The sequence below is a fragment of the Narcine bancroftii genome, chromosome 14 (genome assembly GCF_036971445.1).
Source record: "Narcine bancroftii isolate sNarBan1 chromosome 14, sNarBan1.hap1, whole genome shotgun sequence".
NCBI classification, from domain to species: Eukaryota; Metazoa; Chordata; class Chondrichthyes; order Torpediniformes; family Narcinidae; genus Narcine; species Narcine bancroftii.
Window position 1 is genome coordinate 24,013,617 of NC_091482.1, and position 20,118 is coordinate 24,033,734.

Below are 20,118 nucleotides of genomic sequence, written 5' to 3' on the forward strand. Positions count from 1 at the left end.
TTAACACAAAGTTAAATGTTTGCCATCATTGATTAAAATAACTTTTTTTTTAGTTTTTCTAATCAAGGCTGACAAATTAGTTTATCATCAGTGAAATTTTCTTCAGAACTCAGTTATTGAACTTTATATGGCAAGTTAACCTAGGAATATTTAAAAAAACGTGTAAAAGCCAATTGAGATGGTAGCCCACTGTGTACAAGGCCAAAAAAGAGCGCATTACTATTGTTGCTGAACAATGGATATCTAGTTATCCGTACAATTGGTTCTATTCAAATGAAATGCATGAAAGATAAAATCCTGAAGTCCTACACTACCTTACTCACACATTAGAGGCTCTATATAGGGAACTGAAAGAAATTGAAAGATGCAAAATCAGCAGGTTCTTGGTCAAATAAAAATCCTTTGTAATTTATAATTATGTTGATAGGGGTTGCATTGCACAGCCTTAAGCTATAAATTTTCAGACTTCACCCATACTTTATATATTTGTACAAGATTCTAAATAATTTTAAATGATGCTCCATGTTGTCTCCGCTCCATCCTCAACATCCATTGGAGCGCTTACATCCCTAACGTCGAAGTACTCGAGATGGCAGAGGTCGACAGCATCGAGTCCACGCTGCTGAAGATCCAGCTGCGCTGGATGGGTCACGTCTCCAGAATGGAGGACCATCGCCTTCCCAAGATCGTGTTATATGGCGAGCTCTCCACTGGCCACCGTGACAGAGGTGCACCAAAGAAAAGGTACAAGGACTGCCTAAAGAAATCTCTTGGTGCCTGCCACATTGACCACCGCCAGTGGGCTGATAACGCCTCAAACCGTGCATCTTGGCGCCTCACAGTTTGGCGGGCAGCAACCTCCTTTGAAGAAGACCGCAGAGCCCACCTCACTGACAAAAGGCAAAGGAGGAAAAACCCAACACCCAACCCCAACCAACCAATTTTCCCCTGCAACCGCTGCAATCGTGTCTGCCTGTCCCGCATCGGACTTGTCAGCCACAAACGAGCCTGCAGCTGACGTGGACTTTTTACCCCCTCCATAAATCTTCGTCCGCGAAGCCAAGCCAAAGAAAAAGATAGTACAATTTTTCTTTGGCTTGGCTTCACAGACAAAGATTTATGGAGAGGTATGTCCACGTCTGCTGCAGGCTCGTTGGTGACTGACAAGTCCGATGCAGGACAGGCAAGCATGGTTGCAGCAGTTGCAAGGGAAAATTGGTGGGTTGGGTGTTGGGTTTTTCCTCCTTTGTCTTTTGTCAGTGAGGTGGGCTCTGCGGTCTTCTTCAAAGGAGGTTGCTGCCTGCCGAACTGCGAGGCGCCAAGATGCACGGTTAGAGGCGAGATCAGCCCACTGGCAGTGGTCAATGTGGCAGGCACCAAGAGATTTCTTTAAGCAGTCCTTGTACCTCTTCTTTGGCGCACCTCTGTCTCGGTGGCCAGTGGAGAGCTCGCCATAGAACACGATCTTGGGAAGGCGATGGTCCTCCATTCTGGAGACGTGACCCACCCAGCGCAGTCTGGTCTTCAGCAGCATGGATTCTGTACAATATAGTACAATATACAGATGCAAAACACTAAAGTCTACAGACACTGTGGTTGATGTAAAAACACAATACTGGAGAAACTCAGCAGGTCAAACAGTGTCCTTTATATAGCAGAGATAAAAATACATTACAGACAGGGCGGTATGGTTGGTGCAGCGGTTAGTGCAACGCCTTTACACCATCAGCCAACAGGACCGGACCTGGGTTCAAATCCCACAATGTCTGTAGGGAGTTTGTATGTTCCCCCTGTGTCTGCGTGGGTTTTAACCGGGGCCTCTGGTTTCCTCCCACCATTCAAAAACATACCAGGGGTGTAGGTTAATGAGGTTTAAATTAGGCGGCACGGACTTGTAGGGCTAAAATGGCCTGTTACCGTGGTTTATGTCTGCATTTTTTTAAAAATCCAGGCTTGAGCTCTTTATCAGGTGTGGAATATTGTTGGCATGTGTCCAAATAAAAGGGTAAAGGGGGGAGCGTAGTCACAAATCTAGGAAGTAATAAGTGGAGCACTGCAAGGGGAGAAGAGGTGGCTAGGTGAATAAAGAAGGAGGTGGAAACAAAACAGGGGGAAAGGAGTGCAGATTAGCAGAAATATGACCCCACCAAGACCACCCGTAAATTGAATGAACATATGATTTTCCGTCTGGGCACTCTCCAGCCAGATGGCATTAACATCAACCTTCAGTTTATACTAACCTGCTCTCCTTTCTCCCTCCATTCTCTTCCCCCTGTCTTTTTCCCCTCAGCTCTCCACCCCCTTCCTTCTCTATTCACCCTGCCATCCTCCTCCCCCGCTTACTGCTGGGCCCTCCCTCCCTTCTCCACCTATTACCTCCTGCCTTTGTGACCATGCTACTCCGATAACCTTTTGTTCGGATGCCTGCCAACATTTTTCTATACCTTGACGAAGGGCTCAAGCCTAAAACGTCAGTTACATAATTTTATCTTTGCTCTATAAAAGGACAATATTTGACTTGCTGAGTTTCTCCAGCATTGTGTTTTTACAATATGCAGATGCACCAATATGATTACTTGGTACAGATACGGACAAGACACCAACAACAATAGAATAAATTAAATTATCACCATGCCATGAGACAGAAAGAGAAACAATAAATTTAAAAGGAAAGATAAATAAATATTCTCAGTTGCAGTTACAGCAAAAAAAAATGTTTCAATAGTGCAGACAGTGGCCCAGGAGTAGTTTATGGTTCATGTGCACAGGGTCTATATAAGATCAGGCTTCTATGCTTTCTGTCTTAAGATAGCAGCCAGAAGAAATTGTGACCAGGGTGAGGAGGAATTTTATGGTGCTTGCTCCTTCATGAGGCAGCACCCCACTAAGAGGGCAGGGCAGTGCCTGTGATGGACATGGCAAGATTTGTCACTTCCTACAGCCTTCTGCATTCCTGGGCTCTTGAGTTTCCAAACCAGACTGTAGATGCAACCAGTCAATATACTTTTTGCAGTACACCTGTTTGGCAGCATATTCAACATGCTGAATCTCCTCAGACTTCTTTGAAAGTATAAAATTTGATATGCCTTTGTAGAGTGGACTGTGGAGGGTCACGTGACCTTTCCAGCTGGAACCTGGTCAGAATGTAAATTAGGGACTGCCATGTGACACTCCAGCTGGAACCTGGTCGGAAGCCACCACATCTGTCAGCTAAGGTGAGGACCACCTATGCTGAGCACTCACCTTGCAACTTTTTTTAAAGATCACAGTGGTCTCCACTGGCTCTGTTAATCACCTGGGCTAGCCCCACTAACTAGCAGGGGGATATAAAGCTCGACATGTCTCTTTTCCCCAAGGAATGAACCCGAGCTCTACTCCAGGTCATGAGTTAGAGCCGACACTGGAGAATCAAGATCAAGGTGTGTGCCAGTAGTGGTTCAGGGCTTTCTGGTGCACACTGATTAATCATCATTATATTGTGCTTCTTTTTCCCTTAAGGTTGGTGCCATACCTGCACAAAGTCAAAGGGTGGTGGGTACAGTTGTTACCTTTTCCTCTCCTGTACATCTCTATCTAGTGCAGTTTATAGATTAGCTTGTTTAGTTGCATCCAATGCAATTGCTTTCTGTTCTTTTGAGTGTGTGAGTAATTGTGATTCCCTCTGGCGAATTTCCCTTGTGGGCAAATAAACACAGTCATTACATTCAAACTGTGCCTAGGCTTTTTGGACCTGTAAAGCCTGTACCTCACATAACAGCACTCTTCACTATTACCTCGATGTGCTGGCTCCATGGGAGGTCCTCTTTGGCCTCCCGTTCCTGGAGTCCACGATCACTGAGAACAACATTGTTGTTCTGGCACCATTTAACCAGATTCTCGATCTCTATCATAATCGTGTTACTAGATTGATAAATGTTCGTTATGCAATGGTTAATTACAATTTTTTACATCAGTTGTATTTAACACCTGAAAAGTTTTTAAAATATGGTTTTAATGAATCAGACTCTGGTTTTAGATGTGGTAATTCGGTTGGAACTTTTTTTCATGCTGTTTGGTTATGTGCTCATATAAAATCTTTATGGAAAGCAATTCAATTGTTTTTGGAACATTTGTAGAAGATCAAAATACTTTTAGACCTGACAATATTTTTGTTGGGTGAGTTGAAGACTTTGAAAGATTTGGGATTAGACAATTTTCAGATTGCTTTTGTATATTTAGCTTTATCTGTAGCAAAAAAATGTATAGCAAGTACATGGAAAAATGCTAATGTGATTGGTATTAATAGATGGCATAATGAGATGGAAACTTGTTTGATAATGGAAAAAAATCACATATGTTTTACATGATAATTATTCTTTTTTTTTTAATAAGTGGTCTTCATATTCAGATTATTGCATTTAGATTTACCCTTGATTAGATTTTAGTAAATATATTTGTTTTTTTTTCCTTTGGCTCTCCTAAAAGGAGCTACCAGAGAGGGGGAGGGGCAGTTCTTTTTTTTTATATATAATTTTTTTTATCGTTCATAGTATGTACTTTTTTTTACTATATGTAATAACTTTGTTGAATTAATAAATAAAGTTAAAAAAAAGGAAAAGAGAATTCATATGTCACCACATGATGTTTTCCACAAGCTAACAAATTCTGAGATCATGGCATCAAACAATTAGATATGGAATGGATAAGGCTACACTCCACAGATACAAGATACACTTGGATTAGCTAATAAAATTGAGCTAAATAAAAGATTGAGTGAGAATCTGAAACTATGCTGGTCAATGGATTCCTGTGATTTGAAAATATTCCTCTTCTGTTCAAATTCTCTCTCAGAAAACAGATTCTTCAAAACACATTTCAACTCATGAACAATATTGTTAAGACCTTCAAGCAGCAATCACTTCAAAAATCAGTTGAATAACTTCTTTCCTTCAGGGCTTTAAACAAAATAAGTTTTAAAAACGCAACAAAAATGGCAAGTAACAAATATCAAGATGATTTGGGGAAACCTCACGAACATGAATGAAGTTGAAAGACTCTTGGGGTTCTTAGAATTAGCTACTAATATGTCCCATTAATGTAATAACCGTAAAATGCTTGAAGCACTCCGCAGCCTTTGAAATCGAGTTTGGATTCACAAAATCCTTCAGGGTCATGAAACAAAAACGTTAATACCGCAAAATATATGCACATTGTGTTCATTATTGCCAGTGCCAGTGTTCATTATTGCCAGTGCTCATTATTGCACGAGTGGAAGAACCATTTGCATGAACAATGTAAACATGATTTTTGAAACCAGATGCCAGCAAGCCCTTCCCACTGAACCCAGCACCCATAAACCGTGCATTCCAACCCTCCTCTTCAACCCACATCTCCACTTTCTCCTCTCACAATGAAGGCCTCTTGGAATTAGTAATGCTAGAAGAATGTTGAATAAAAATAGTGAAAAATGGTAAAATGGAAGTCAGGGGAAGGCACTCAACCCAGGGCTTTGATGAAGCTGTACTCAAAATGCTAACAATATTAAAAAAAACACAAGACACAATCTCCATTGTCTGAATAGACTTTAAGCACACTCCAGGAGTTGGTTAATAAAGGGGAACAAGTAAATTCAGGATGTTATTTACAAATTATAAAAGGGAAATATTGATGTGATGGTTGAGGGGCAACCCAGAAAACGGTGCAAAGTGGTCAGCAAATTAAGAACTGCCCTCCGAACGTGGGAGATTTGTAAGCGGATGACTCCCAACAGCCTTCCTTTTCCATTCTGCTGTGGAAAAATCGACGTGCCTTTTGCCTGTGTCCCTTTAACTCCCACCCCAAGAGGCCTTCATTGTGAGAGGAGAAAGTGGAGATGTGGCTTTCCTTCAAGAGGAGGATTGGGCAACAAAAATCCTTTAGGGTCATGAAACAAAAACGTTAATACCGCAAAATATATGCACATTGTGTTCATTATTGCACGAGTGGAAGAACCATTTGCATGAACAATGTAAACATGATTTTTGAAACCAGATGCCAACATCTTTCAGAGATCAAACCTTCTGGAGGCCTAACTACTGTAGGGTTACGTGCAATGCAAACACTTTCCTTTGGGAAATAACCCTCCGATTCACTTCATCCCGAAATCCGTCCCAATTTGAATGGTGTTTCCCCAATACTCACCGAGCAGGCGGCCCCCGGGCCGAAGTGGCGGCGAGGCACCACCAGCCTCAGATCGAGCAGGACGAGCGCACGGGCCGGGGCATTGGCTCAGCCCACCGTCGCTTCGACGACAACGACCCGCCCGAGGAGCCGAGACGCGGCCACTGTCACCGGACAGAAGTTCGGCGTGGGAGGGAGTCGCCGCCGCCGCCGTCGCCGCTGCGCGGGAGTATGGGGGTCAGAGCGCCCCCTTCAGGCTGGAGGAACAGGCAGCAGCAGAGGTCGGCACCGACCTGCCTGCGCTGCCGTCAAGCCCTCCCTGCTGAGCCCAGAGCCCCGCAAGCCCTTCCCACTGAATCCAGCCCCCATAAACCGTGCATTCAAACCAACCCAGCACCCCACAGCCCTTCCCACTGAACCCAGCCCCCATAAGCCGTGCATTCAAACCAACCCAGCTCCCCACAGCCCTTCCCACTGAACCCAGCCCCCATAAACCGTGCATTCAAACCAACCCAGCACCCCACAGCCCTTCCCACTGAACCCAGCACCCATAAACCGTGCATTCAAACCAACCCAGCACCCCACAGCCCTTCCCACTGAACCCAGCCCCCATAAGCCGTGCATTCAAACCAACCCAGCTCCCCACAGCCCTTCCCACTGAACCCAGCCCCCATAAACCGTGCATTCAAACCAACCCAGCTCCCCACAGCCCTTCCCACTGAACCCAGGCCCATAAACCGTGCATTCAAACCAACCCAGCACCACACAGCCCTTCCCACTGAACCCAGCCCCCATAAGCCGAGCATTCAAACCAACCCAGCTCCCCACAGCCCTTCCCACTGAACCCAGCCCCCATAAACCGTGCATTCAAACCAACCCAGCACCCCTCAGCCCTTCCCACTGAACCCAGCCCCCATAAACCATGCATTCAAACCAACCCAGCACCCCACAGCCCTTCCCACTGAACCCAGCCCCCATAAACCGTGCATTCAAACCAACCCAGCACCCCACAGCCCTTACCACTGAACCCAGCCCCCATAAACCGTGCATTCAAACCAACCCAGCACCCCACAGCCCTTCCCACTGAACCCAGCCCCCATAAACCATGCATTCAAACCAACCCAGCACCCCACAGCCCTTCCCACTGAACCCTGCCCCCATAAACCGTGCATTCAAACCAACCCAGCACCCCTCAGCCCTTCCCACTGAACCCAGCCCCCATAAACCATGCATTCAAACCAACCCAGCACCCCACAGCCCTTCCCACTGAACCCAGCCCCCATAAACCGTGCATTCAAACCAACCCAGCACCCCACAGCCCTTCCCACTGAACCCAGCCCCCATAAACCGTGCATTCAAACCAACCCAGCACCCCACAGCCCTTCCCACTGAACCCAGCCCCCATAAACCGTGCATTCAAACCAACCCAGCACCCCACAGCCCTTCCCACTGAACCCAGCCCCCATAAGCCGTGCATTCAAACCAACCCAGCTCCCCACAGCCCTTCCCACTGAACCCAGGCCCATAAACCGTGCATTCAAACCAACCCAGCACCACACAGCCCTTCCCACTGAACCCAGCCCCCATAAACCGTGCATTCAAACCAACCCAGCACCCCACAGCCCTTCCCACTGAACCCAGCCGCCATAAGCCGTGCATTCAAACCAACCCAGCTCCCCACAGCCCTTCCCACTGAACCCAGCCCCCATAAACCGTGCATTCAAACCAACCCAGCACCCCACAGCCCTTCCCACTGAACCCAGCCCCCATAAACCATGCATTCAAACCAACCCAGCACCCCACAGCCCTTCCCACTGAACCCAGCCCCCATAAACCGTGCATTCAAACCAACCCAGCACCCCACAGCCCTTCCCACTGAACCCAGCCCCCATAAACCGTGCATTCAAACCAACCCAGCACCCCACAGCCCTTCCCACTGAACCCAGCCCCCATAAGCCGTGCATTCAAACAAACCCAGCACCCCACAGCCCTTCCCACTGAACCCAGCCCCCATAAACCGTACATTCAAACCCTCCTCTTCAAACCAGCACCCTGCAAGCCCTTCCCACTGAACCCTGCCCCCATAAACCGAGCATTCAAACCAACCCAGCACCCCACAGCCCTTCCCACTGAACCCAGCACCCATAAACTGTGCATTCAAACCAACCCAGCACCCCACAGCCCTTCCCACTGAACCCAGTCCCCATAAACCGTGCATTCAAACCAAACCAGCACCCCACAGCCCTTCCCACTGAACCCAGCCCCCATAAACCGTGCATTCAAACCCTCCTCTTCAACCCAGCACCCTCCAAGCCCTTCCCACTGAACCCAGCCCCCATAAACCGTGCATTCAAACCAACCCAGCACCCCACAGCCCTTCCCACTGAACCCAGCACCCATAAACCGTGCATTCAAACCCTCCTCTTCAATCCAGCACCCCACAGCACTTCCCACTGAACCCAGCCCCCATAAACCGTGCATTCAAACCAACCCAGCACCCACAGCCCTTCCCACTGAACCCAGCCCCCATAAACCGTGCATTCAAACCAACCCAGCACCCACAGCCCTTCCCACTGAACCCAGCCCCCATAAACCGTGCATTCAAACCCTCCTCTTCAACCCAGCACCCCACAGCCCTTCCCACTGAACCCAGCCCCCATAAACTGTGCATTCAAACCAACCCAGCACCCCACAGCCCTTCCCACTGAACCCAGCACCCATAAACCATGCATTCAAACCCTCCTCTTCAACCCAGCACCCTGCAAGCCCTTCTCACTGAACCCAGCCCCCATAAACCGTGCATTCAAACCAACCCAGCACCCCACAGCCCTTCCCACTGAACCCAGCCCCCATAAACCGTGCATTCATACCAACCCAGCACCCCACAGCCCTTCCCACTGAACCCAGCACCCTTAAACCGTGCATTCAAACCCTCCTCTTCAACCCAGCACCCCACAGCACTTCCCACTGAACCCAGCCCCCATAAACCGTGCATTCAAACCAACCCAGCACCCTACAGCCCTTCCCACTGAACCCAGCCCCCATAAACCGTGCATTCAAACCAACCCAGCACCCCACAGCCCTTCCCACTGAACCCAGCCCCCATAAACTGTGCATTCAAACCAACCCAGCACCCCACAGCCCTTCCCACTGAACCCAGTCCCCATAAACCGTGCATTCAAACCAACCCAGCACCCCACAGCCCTTCCCACTGAACCCAGCCCCCATAAACCGTGCATTCAAACCCTCCTCTTCAACCCAGCACCCTGCAAGCCCTTCCCACTGAACCCAGCCCCCATAAACCGTGCATTCAAACCAACCCAGCACCCCACAGCCCTTCCCACTGAACCCAGCACCCATAAACCGTGCATTCAAACCCTCCTCTTCAACCCAGCACCCCACAGCACGTCCCACTGAACCCAGCCCCCATAAACCGTGCATTCAAACCAACCCAGCACCCACAGCCCTTCCCACTGAACCCAGCCCCCATAAACCGTGCATTCAAACAACCCAGCACCCCACAGCCCTTCCCACTGAACCCAGCCCCCATAAACCGTGCATTCAAACCAACCCAGCACCCCACAGCCCTTCCCACTGAACCCAGCCCCCATAAACCATGCATTCAAGCCAACCCAGCACCCCACAGCCCTTCCCACTGAACCCAGCCGCCATAAACCGTGCATTCAAACCAACCCAGCACCCCACAGCCCTTCCCACTGAACCCAGCCCCCATAAGCCGTGCATTCAAACCAACCCAGCACCCCACAGCCCTTCCCACTGAACCCAGCCCCCATAAACCGTACATTCAAACCCTCCACTTCAAACCAGCACCCTGCAAGCCCTTCCCACTGAACCCAGCCCCCATAAACCGAGCATTCAAACCAACCCAGCACCCCACAGCCCTTCCCACTGAACCCAGCCCCCATAAACCGTGCATTCAAACCAACCCAGCACCCCACAGCCCTTCCCACTGAACCCAGCACCCATAAACCGTGCATTCAAACCAACCCAGCACCCCACAGCCCTTCCCACTGAACCCAGCCCCCATAAGCCGTGCATTCAAACCAACCCAGCACCCCACAGCCCTTCCCACTGAACCCAGCACCCATAAACCATGCATTCAAACCCTCCTCTTCAACCCAGCACCCTGCAAGCCCTTCTCACTGAACCCAGCCCCCATAAACCGTGCATTCAAACCAACCCAGCACCCTACAGCCCTTCCCACTGAACCCAGCCCCCATAAACCGTGCATTCAAACCAACCCAGCACCCCACAGCCCTTCCCACTGAACCCAGCCCCCATAAACTGTGCATTCAAACCAACCCAGCACCCCACAGCCCTTCCCACTGAACCCAGTCCCCATAAACCGTGCATTCAAACCCTCCTCTTCAACCCAGCACCCTGCAAGCCCTTCCCACTGAACCCAGCCCCCATAAACCGTGCATTCAAACCAACCCAGCACCCCACAGCCCTTCCCACTGAACCCAGCACCCATAAACCGTGCATTCAAACCCTCCTCTTCAACCCAGCACCCCACAGCCCTTCCCACTGAACCCAGCCCCCATAAACCATGCATTCAAACCAACCCAGCACCCCACAGCCCTTCCCACTGAACCCAGCCCCCATAAACCATGCATTCAAGCCAACCCAGCACCCCACAGCCCTTCCCACTGAACCCAGCCGCCATAAACCGTGCATTCAAACCAACCCAGCACCCCACAGCCCTTCCCACTGAACCCAGCCCCCATAAGCCGTGCATTCAAACCAACCCAGCACCCCACAGCCCTTCCCACTGAACCCAGCCCCCATAAACCGTACATTCAAACCCTCCACTTCAAACCAGCACCCTGCAAGCCCTTCCCACTGAACCCAGCCCCCATAAACCGAGCATTCAAACCAACCCAGCACCCCACAGCCCTTCCCACTGAACCCAGCCCCCATAAACCGTGCATTCAAACCAACCCAGCACCCCACAGCCCTTCCCACTGAACCCAGCACCCATAAACCGTGCATTCAAACCAACCCAGCACCCCACAGCCCTTCCCACTGAACCCAGCCCCCATAAGCCGTGCATTCAAACCAACCCAGCACCCCACAGCCCTTCCCACTGAACCCAGCACCCATAAACCGTGCATTCAAACCAACCCAGCACCCCACAGCCCTTCCCACTGAACCCAGCCCCCATAAACCGTGCATTCAAACCAACCCAGCACCCCACATCCCTTCCCACTGAACCCTGCCCCCATAAACCGTGCATTCAAACCAACCCAGCACCCCTCAGCCCTTCCCACTGAACCCAGCCCCCATAAACCATGCATTCAAACCAACCTAGCACCCCACAGCCCTTCCCACTGAACCCAGCCCCCATAAACCGTGCATTCAAACCAACCCAGCACCCCACAGCCCTTCCCACTGAACCCAGCCCCCATAAACCGTGCATTCAAACCAACCCAGCACCCCACAGCCCTTCCCACTGAACCCAGCCCCCATAAACCGTGCATTCAAACCAACCCAGCACCCCACAGCCCTTCCCACTGAACCCAGCCCCCATAAGCCGTGCATTCAAACCAACCCAGCTCCCCACAGCCCTTCCCACTGAACCCAGGCCCATAAACCGTGCATTCAAACCAACCCAGCACCACACAGCCCTTCCCACTGAACCCAGCCCCCATAAACCGTGCATTCAAACCAACCCAGCACCCCACAGCCCTTCCCACTGAACCCAGCCGCCATAAGCCGTGCATTCAAACCAACCCAGCTCCCCACAGCCCTTCCCACTGAACCCAGCCCCCATAAACCGTGCATTCAAACCAACCCAGCACCCCACAGCCCTTCCCACTGAACCCAGCCCCCATAAACCATGCATTCAAACCAACCCAGCACCCCACAGCCCTTCCCACTGAACCCAGCCCCCATAAACCGTGCATTCAAACCAACCCAGCACCCCACAGCCCTTCCCACTGAACCCAGCCCCCATAAACCGTGCATTCAAACCAACCCAGCACCCCACAGCCCTTCCCACTGAACCCAGCCCCCATAAGCCGTGCATTCAAACAAACCCAGCACCCCACAGCCCTTCCCACTGAACCCAGCCCCCATAAACCGTACATTCAAACCCTCCTCTTCAAACCAGCACCCTGCAAGCCCTTCCCACTGAACCCTGCCCCCATAAACCGAGCATTCAAACCAACCCAGCACCCCACAGCCCTTCCCACTGAACCCAGCACCCATAAACTGTGCATTCAAACCAACCCAGCACCCCACAGCCCTTCCCCCTGAACCCAGTCCCCATAAACCGTGCATTCAAACCAAACCAGCACCCCACAGCCCTTCCCAATGAACCCAGCCCCCATAAACCGTGCATTCAAACCCTCCTCTTCAACCCAGCACCCTGCAAGCCCTTCCCACTGAACCCAGCCCCCATAAACCGTGCATTCAAACCAACCCAGCACCCCACAGCCCTTCCCACTGAACCCAGCACCCATAAACCGTGCATTCAAACCCTCCTCTTCAACCCAGCACCCCACAGCACTTCCCACTGAACCCAGCCCCCATAAACCGTGCATTCAAACCAACCCAGCACCCACAGCCCTTCCCACTGAACCCAGCCCCCATAAACCGTGCATTCAAACCAACCCAGCACCCACAGCCCTTCCCACTGAACCCAGCCCCCATAAACCGTGCATTCAAACCCTCCTCTTCAACCCAGCACCCCACAGCCCTTCCCACTGAACGCAGCCCCCATAAACTGTGCATTCAAACCAACCCAGCACCCCACAGCCCTTCCCACTGAACCCAGCACCCATAAACCATGCATTCAAACCCTCCTCTTCAACCCAGCACCCTGCAAGCCCTTCTCACTGAACCCAGCCCCCATAAACCGTGCATTCAAACCAACCCAGCACCCCACAGCCCTTCCCACTGAACCCAGCCCCCATAAACCGTGCATTCAAACCAACCCAGCACCCCACAGCCCTTCCCACTGAACCCAGCACCCTTAAACCGTGCATTCAAACCCTCCTCTTCAACCCAGCACCCCACAGCACTTCCCACTGAACCCAGCCCCCATAAACCGTGCATTCAAACCAACCCAGCACCCTACAGCCCTTCCCACTGAACCCAGCCCCCATAAACCGTGCATTCAAACCAACCCAGCACCCCACAGCCCTTCCCACTGAAACCAGCCCCCATAAACTGTGCATTCAAACCAACCCAGCACCCCACAGCCCTTCCCACTGAACCCAGTCCCCATAAACCGTGCATTCAAACCAACCCAGCACCCCACAGCCCTTCCCACTGAACCCAGCCCCCATAAACCGTGCATTCAAACCCTCCTCTTCAACCCAGCACCCTGCAAGCCCTTCCCACTGAACCCAGCCCCCATAAACCGTGCATTCAAACCAACCCAGCACCCCACAGCCCTTCCCACTGAACCCAGCACCCATAAACCGTGCATTCAAACCCTCCTCTTCAACCCAGCACCCCACAGCACTTCCCACTGAACCCAGCCCCCATAAACCGTGCATTCAAACCAACCCAGCACCCACAGCCCTTCCCACTGAACCCAGCCCCCATAAACCGTGCATTCAAACAAACCCAGCACCCACAGCCCTTCCCACTGAACCCAGCCCCCATAAACCGTGCATTCAAACCAACCCAGCACCCCACAGCCCTTCCCACTGAACCCAGCCCCCATAAGCCGTGCATTCAAACAAACCCAGCACCCCACAGCCCTTCCCACTGAACCCAGCCCCCATAAACCATACATTCAAACCCTCCTCTTCAAACCAGCACCCTGCAAGCCCTTCCCACTGAACCCTGCCCCCATAAACCGAGCATTCAAACCAACCCAGCACCCCACAGCCCTTCCCACTGAACCCAGCACCCATAAACTGTGCATTCAAACCAACCCAGCACCCCACAGCCCTTCCCACTGAACCCAGTCCCCATAAACCGTGCATTCAAACCAAACCAGCACCCCACAGCCCTTCCCACTGAACCCAGCCCCCATAAACCGTGCATTCAAACCCTCCTCTTCAACCCAGCACCCTGCAAGCCCTTCCCACTGAACCCAGCCCCCATAAACCGTGCATTCAAGCCAACCCAGCACCCCACAGCCCTTCCCACTGAACCCAGCACCCATAAACCGTGCATTCAAACCCTCCTCTTCAACCCAGCACCCCACAGCACTTCCCACTGAACCCAGCCCCCATAAACCGTGCATTCAAACCAACCCAGCACCCACAGCCCTTCCCACTGAACCCAGCCCCCATAAACCGTGCATTCAAACCAACCCAGCACCCACAGCCCTTCCCACTGAACCCAGCCCCCATAAACCGTGCATTCAAACCCTCCTCTTCAACCCAGCACCCCACAGCCCTTCCCACTGAACCCAGCCCCCATAAACTGTGCATTCAAACCAACCCAGCACCCCACAGCCCTTCCCACTGAACCCAGCACCCATAAACCATGCATTCAAACCCTCCTCTTCAACCCAGCACCCTGCAAGCCCTTCTCACTGAACCCAGCCCCCATAAACCGTGCATTCAAACCAACCCAGCACCCCACAGCCCTTCCCACTGAACCCAGCCCCCATAAACCGTGCATTCAAACCAACCCAGCACCCCACAGCCCTTCCCACTGAACCCAGCACCCTTAAACCGTGCATTCAAACCCTCCTCTTCAACCCAGCACCCCACAGCACTTCCCACTGAACCCAGCCCCCATAAACCGTGCATTCAAACCAACCCAGCACCCTACAGCCCTTCCCACTGAACCCAGCCCCCATAAACCGTGCATTCAAACCAACCCAGCACCCCACAGCCCTTCCCACTGAACCCAGCACCCATAAACCGTGCATTCAAACCCTCCTCTTCAACCCAGCACCCCACAGCACTTCCCACTGAACCCAGCCCCCATAAACCGTGCATTCAAACCAACCCAGCACCCACAGCCCTTCCCACTGAACCCAGCCCCCATAAACCGTGCATTCAAACCAACCCAGCACCCACAGCCCTTCCCACTGAACCCAGCCCCCATAAACCGTGCATTCAAACCCTCTTCTTCAACCCAGCACCCCACAGCCCTTCCCACTGAACCCAGCCCCCATAAACTGTGCATTCAAACCAACCCAGCACCCCACAGCCCTTCCCACTGAACCCAGTCCCCATAAACCGTGCATTCAAACCAACCCAGCACCCCACAGCCCTTCCCACTGAACCCAGCCCCCATAAACCGTGCATTCAAACCCTCCTCTTCAACCCAGCACCCTGCAAGCCCTTCCCACTGAACCCAGCCCCCATAAACCGTGCATTCAAACCAACCCAGCACCCCACAGCCCTTCCCACTGAACCCAGCACCCATAAACCGTGCATTCAAACCCTCCTCTTCAACCCAGCACCCCACAGCACTTCCCACTGAACCCAGCCCCCATAAACCGTGCATTCAAACCAACCCAGCACCCACAGCCCTTCCCACTGAACCCAGCCCCCATAAACCGTGCATTCAAACCAACCCAGCACCCACAGCCCTTCCCACTGAACCCAGCCCCCATAAACCGTGCATTCAAACCCTCCTCTTCAACCCAGCACCCCACAGCCCTTCCCACTGAACCCAGCCCCCATAAACTGTGCATTCAAACCAACCCAGCACCCCACAGCCCTTCCCACTGAACCCAGCACCCATAAACCATGCATTCAAACCCTCCTCTTCAACCCAGCACCCTGCAAGCCCTTCCCACTGAACCCAGCCCCCATAAACCGTGCATTCAAACCAACCCAGCACCCCACAGCCCTTCCCACTGAACCCAGCCCCCATAAACCGTGCATTCAAACCAACCCAGCACCCCACAGCCCTTCCCACTGAACCCAGCACCCTTAAACCGTGCATTCAAACCCTCCTCTTCAACCCAGCACCCCACAGCACTTCCCACTGAACCCAGCCCCCATAAACCGTGCATTCAAACCAACCCAGCACCCTACAGCCCTTCCCACTGAACCCAGCCCCCATAAACCGTGCATTCAAACCAACCCAGCACCCCACAGCCCTTCCCACTGAACCCAGCCCCCATAAACCGTGCATTCAAACCAACCCAGCACCCCACAGCCCTTCCCACTGAACCCAGCACCCATAAACCGTGCATTCAAACCCTCCTCTTCAACCCAGCACCCCACAGCACTTCCCACTGAACCCAGCCCCCATAAACCGTGCATTCAATCCAACCCTGCACCCCACAGCCCTTCCCACTGAACCCAGCCCCCATAAACCGTGCATTCAAACCAACCCAGCACCCCACAGCCCTTCCCACTGAACCCAGCCCCCATAAACCGTGCATTCAAACCAACCCAGCACCCCACAGCCCTTCCCACTGAACCCAGCACCCATAAACCGTGCATTCAAACCAACCTAGCACCCCACAGCCCTTCCCACTGAACCCAGCACCCATAAACCGTGCATTCAAACCCTCCTCTTCAACCCAGCACCCCACAGCACTTCCCACTGAACCCAGCCCCCATAAACTGTGCATTCAAACCAACCCAGCACCCCACAGCCCTTCCCACTGAACCCAGCCCCCATAAACCGTGCATTCAAACCAACCCAGCACCCCACAGCCCTTCCCACTGATCCCAGCCCCCATAAACCGTGCATTCAAACCAACCCAGCACCCCACAGCCCTTCCCACTGAACCCAGCCCCCATAAACCGTGCATTCAAACCCTCCTCTTCAACCCAGCACCCTGCAAGCCCTTCCCACTGAACCCAGCACCCATAAACCGTGCATTCAAACCCTCCCCTCCAAACCCAGCACCCTACAAAGGTCGGCATCACCCTGCCCGCCAAACCCACCACCCCACGAAACCCAGCAGCCCACAAACCCTGCCCTGAAACCTTCCCCTCCGAAGCCAGCCATCCCGCAAACCCTGCCACTATACACCTCCTTCCCCCATACCAAAGGCTTCAAAGCCCTTTCTTTCTTTTTTTTAAACTTTATTTATTCATTCAAAAAACAAACAATATATGACATATGCAGCATTTAAACATGAACATGAATTTTTTTTTATATATGGAAAAAAAAGAAAAGAACCCACCCCCCCCTTCAGCCAACTCTCCTAAGGAGAGCCTTAAAAAAGAAAAAAGAAAGAATATTAAAGAAAAAGTTAAATATACATATTAAAATCTAGTCAATATAAATTGAAATGTAAATATTCTGCATATAACAGCCACTTATTAATTAAAAAATTATAATTATCATGCGAAACATATGTAATTTTTTCCATTATTAAACAATATTTCATCTCATTATGCCATCTATTAATATCAATCATATTTGTATCTTTCCACGTACTAGCAATACATTTTTTCACTACGGATAAAGCTAAATATACAAAAGGAAGCTGGAACTTATTTAATCCCAAACCTTTCAGAGGTTGCAAACTACCCAATAAAAATGCTGTTGGATCTAAAACTATTTTAATCTTCGACAGATATTCTAAAAACGATTGAATTTTCTTCCAAAAAGATTGTATATGTATACATAACCAAACAGCATGAAAAAAAGTTCCAATCGTATCACCACATCTAAAAAACATATCTGATTCATTAAAACCATGTTTTTTTAATTTTTCAGGTGTCAAATATAATTGATATAAAAAATTGTAATTAATCATTGCATAACGTGCATTTATCAATCTAGTTACACTATCTAACCAATCATCTTCAGAAAAAAATAAAACCAATATCCGCTTTCCGTTTAATTTTAGATCTATCTCAACCCTTTCTTTCTTTCTCATCAGCAGACCCAAATAGACCCCTCCACCACCACCCTCCTCCAGCTGGCAGAAAATAACTACTACAAACTTGTACACCAAAGCACAGCTCCCTGAAGTAACCCCTAAAATACAAATCCTATAAACTATCCACTTCAAAACACAGTGCAAAATACCTTCACCCTCACAACATAATCCTGCATTAGTCGACATAAAAGAAACAATTCACCCCGGATATACACTGTACCCCGAGAGAACAAAATTCCCCTCCCACCAAAACATCATCCCCAACATGTGGTTTGATTCTCCCCAAAAAAGAACAGCATTTGGAATCATCATTATCAGTGGGGCCAAATATGGAGTATTTTGTGCATTTCTGGTCACCTAACTGCAGGAAGGCTATCAGTAAGTTTGAAAGAGTGCAAAGAAGATTTATTACGATGTTGCCGGGTCTTCAGGAGTGTAGTTACAGGGAAAGATTAAACAGGTTAGGACATTATTCCTTGGAGCGTTGAAGAATGAGGGGAGATTTGATAGTTTACAAAATTATGAGGGGTATAGACAGAGTAAATTTGAGTAGGCTCCACTTAGATTAGGAGAGATAAATATGAGATGACATGGCTTTAGGATGAAAGAAAAAAAGGTTTAGGGGGAACATTAGGGAGAACATCTTCAGAGAGTGGTGGGGGTGTGGAACAACCTGCCATCTGACATAGTAAATATGGGTTTAATCTTAAGTTTTAAGAATAAATTGGATAGATATAGTACATGGATGGGAGAGGTCTGGAAGGTTATGGACTGGGTGCAGGTTAATCGGACTAGCGGAATAATGTTTCAGCAGAGACTAGAAGGGCCAAATGGCCTGTTTTATATGCTGTCGTGTTCTTTGGTTTTTCTATTCAAGTTTATTGTCATCTGATTTCACAATTACAACCCGATGAACAAGAAAATGGAGACACATAATCGGACAAACAATATATATGCAGGACAAGTATCCATATAGACAGATAAATAAATAAATTTTGATTTGTGAACATGAGAGTCTCGAATGGTGAATGTGAGCAGTTCCTTTGCTTGTTCAGTAATCTCACTGACCATGACAGAAGCTTTTCTTCATTCTGGTGGGGCTGGCTCTGATAGTCCTGTATCTCTTTCTCAACAGGAGCAGCTGAAAGATGTTGTATGCAGGGAGAAAGGGTCGTCAGTGATTTTGCATGTCCTGTTCAGACAACGATCCAAGTAAATCACATTAATAGGGTGGGGGGGGGGGGGAGAGGGTGTGGGGGATGGAAACTCCAGTGATCCTCTCTGCCACTCATTTGGTCCTGTGGATTGACACACTGTGATACAGCCGGCCAGGACATTCTCAATAGAGCTCCTGTAGAAGGTTGACATAATGGTGGCCGGTAGCCTTGCCTGCTTCAATCTTCTCAGGAAGTGCAGTCGCTGCTGCACTTTCCTGACAAGTAAGGAGATGTTGAGTCCATGATAGGTCACTAGTTAAGTGAACTCCAAGCAATGGTGATCTCCATTCCCTCTACTACAGAGTTGTTGATGAGTAGTGAAGGGTAGTCATTCCTAGTCCTCCTAAAGTCCACGATCATCTCCTTCATCTTGTCCATGTTCATACTCAGGTTGTTACTCTCACACCATATCATGAAATTTCCACCTGTTCTCTGTAGTGTGACTCATTGTTGCTCCTGCCAAGGCCAACTGTTGGAGTTGGATCTGGCATTGCAGTCATGGGTCAGTAACGTGAACAGGGGAGGGGTAAGCACACAGCTCTGAGGTGCGCCAGTGGTCAGCTTGACAGTGCTTGACATTCTACTACCAACCTGGACAGACTGTGGTCTTTCTCTTATCTGGTATGTGAGTGGAAAGGGAAGGTTGAGAATCACTGCTCTGGACCTAATTGTTACTGAAATATTTTGCTTGAGAAAAATGTCATTGGTCCATTTCCTTTGGAGTTATGAAACCATGCACATAACAAGTCAATTAGGGACGATGAAGACTATGGTTTCCTCCTGTTTAAAAAAGGATGCAAGCATGTCTATTGTCAGGAAAATGTTTGAAGCTTTTAACAAGACATTTGGATAGAAATTGCCCATTGGGCAGATGCAATATGGATTCAGGAAGGGCTAATCTTTTTTCAACTTATTTACTGGAGTTCTTTGAGGATATAACAAGTGCAGTGGATAGAGGAGAACAGGTGGATG

At 50.2% G+C, this 20,118-nt stretch overlaps 1 protein-coding gene across 5 annotated transcripts in view; it reads right to left on the reverse strand.

The window, feature by feature from the left end:
- nf2b (NF2, moesin-ezrin-radixin like (MERLIN) tumor suppressor b) overlaps window positions 1–20,118 on the reverse strand; it is a 56,787-nt gene that overhangs the window by 33,467 nt on the left and 3,202 nt on the right. The window contains exon 3 of one of the 5 annotated variants that reach the window (XM_069912072.1): window positions 18,998–19,070. The exons of 3 other annotated variants lie outside the window; for them this stretch is intronic. The gene's annotated coding sequence lies outside the window, so the exon portion shown is untranslated. Of the gene's footprint in view, window positions 1–6,159; window positions 6,364–18,997; window positions 19,071–20,118 lie in introns of those variants that run through there. One more of the 5 variants, XM_069912069.1, reaches the window with a different exon arrangement.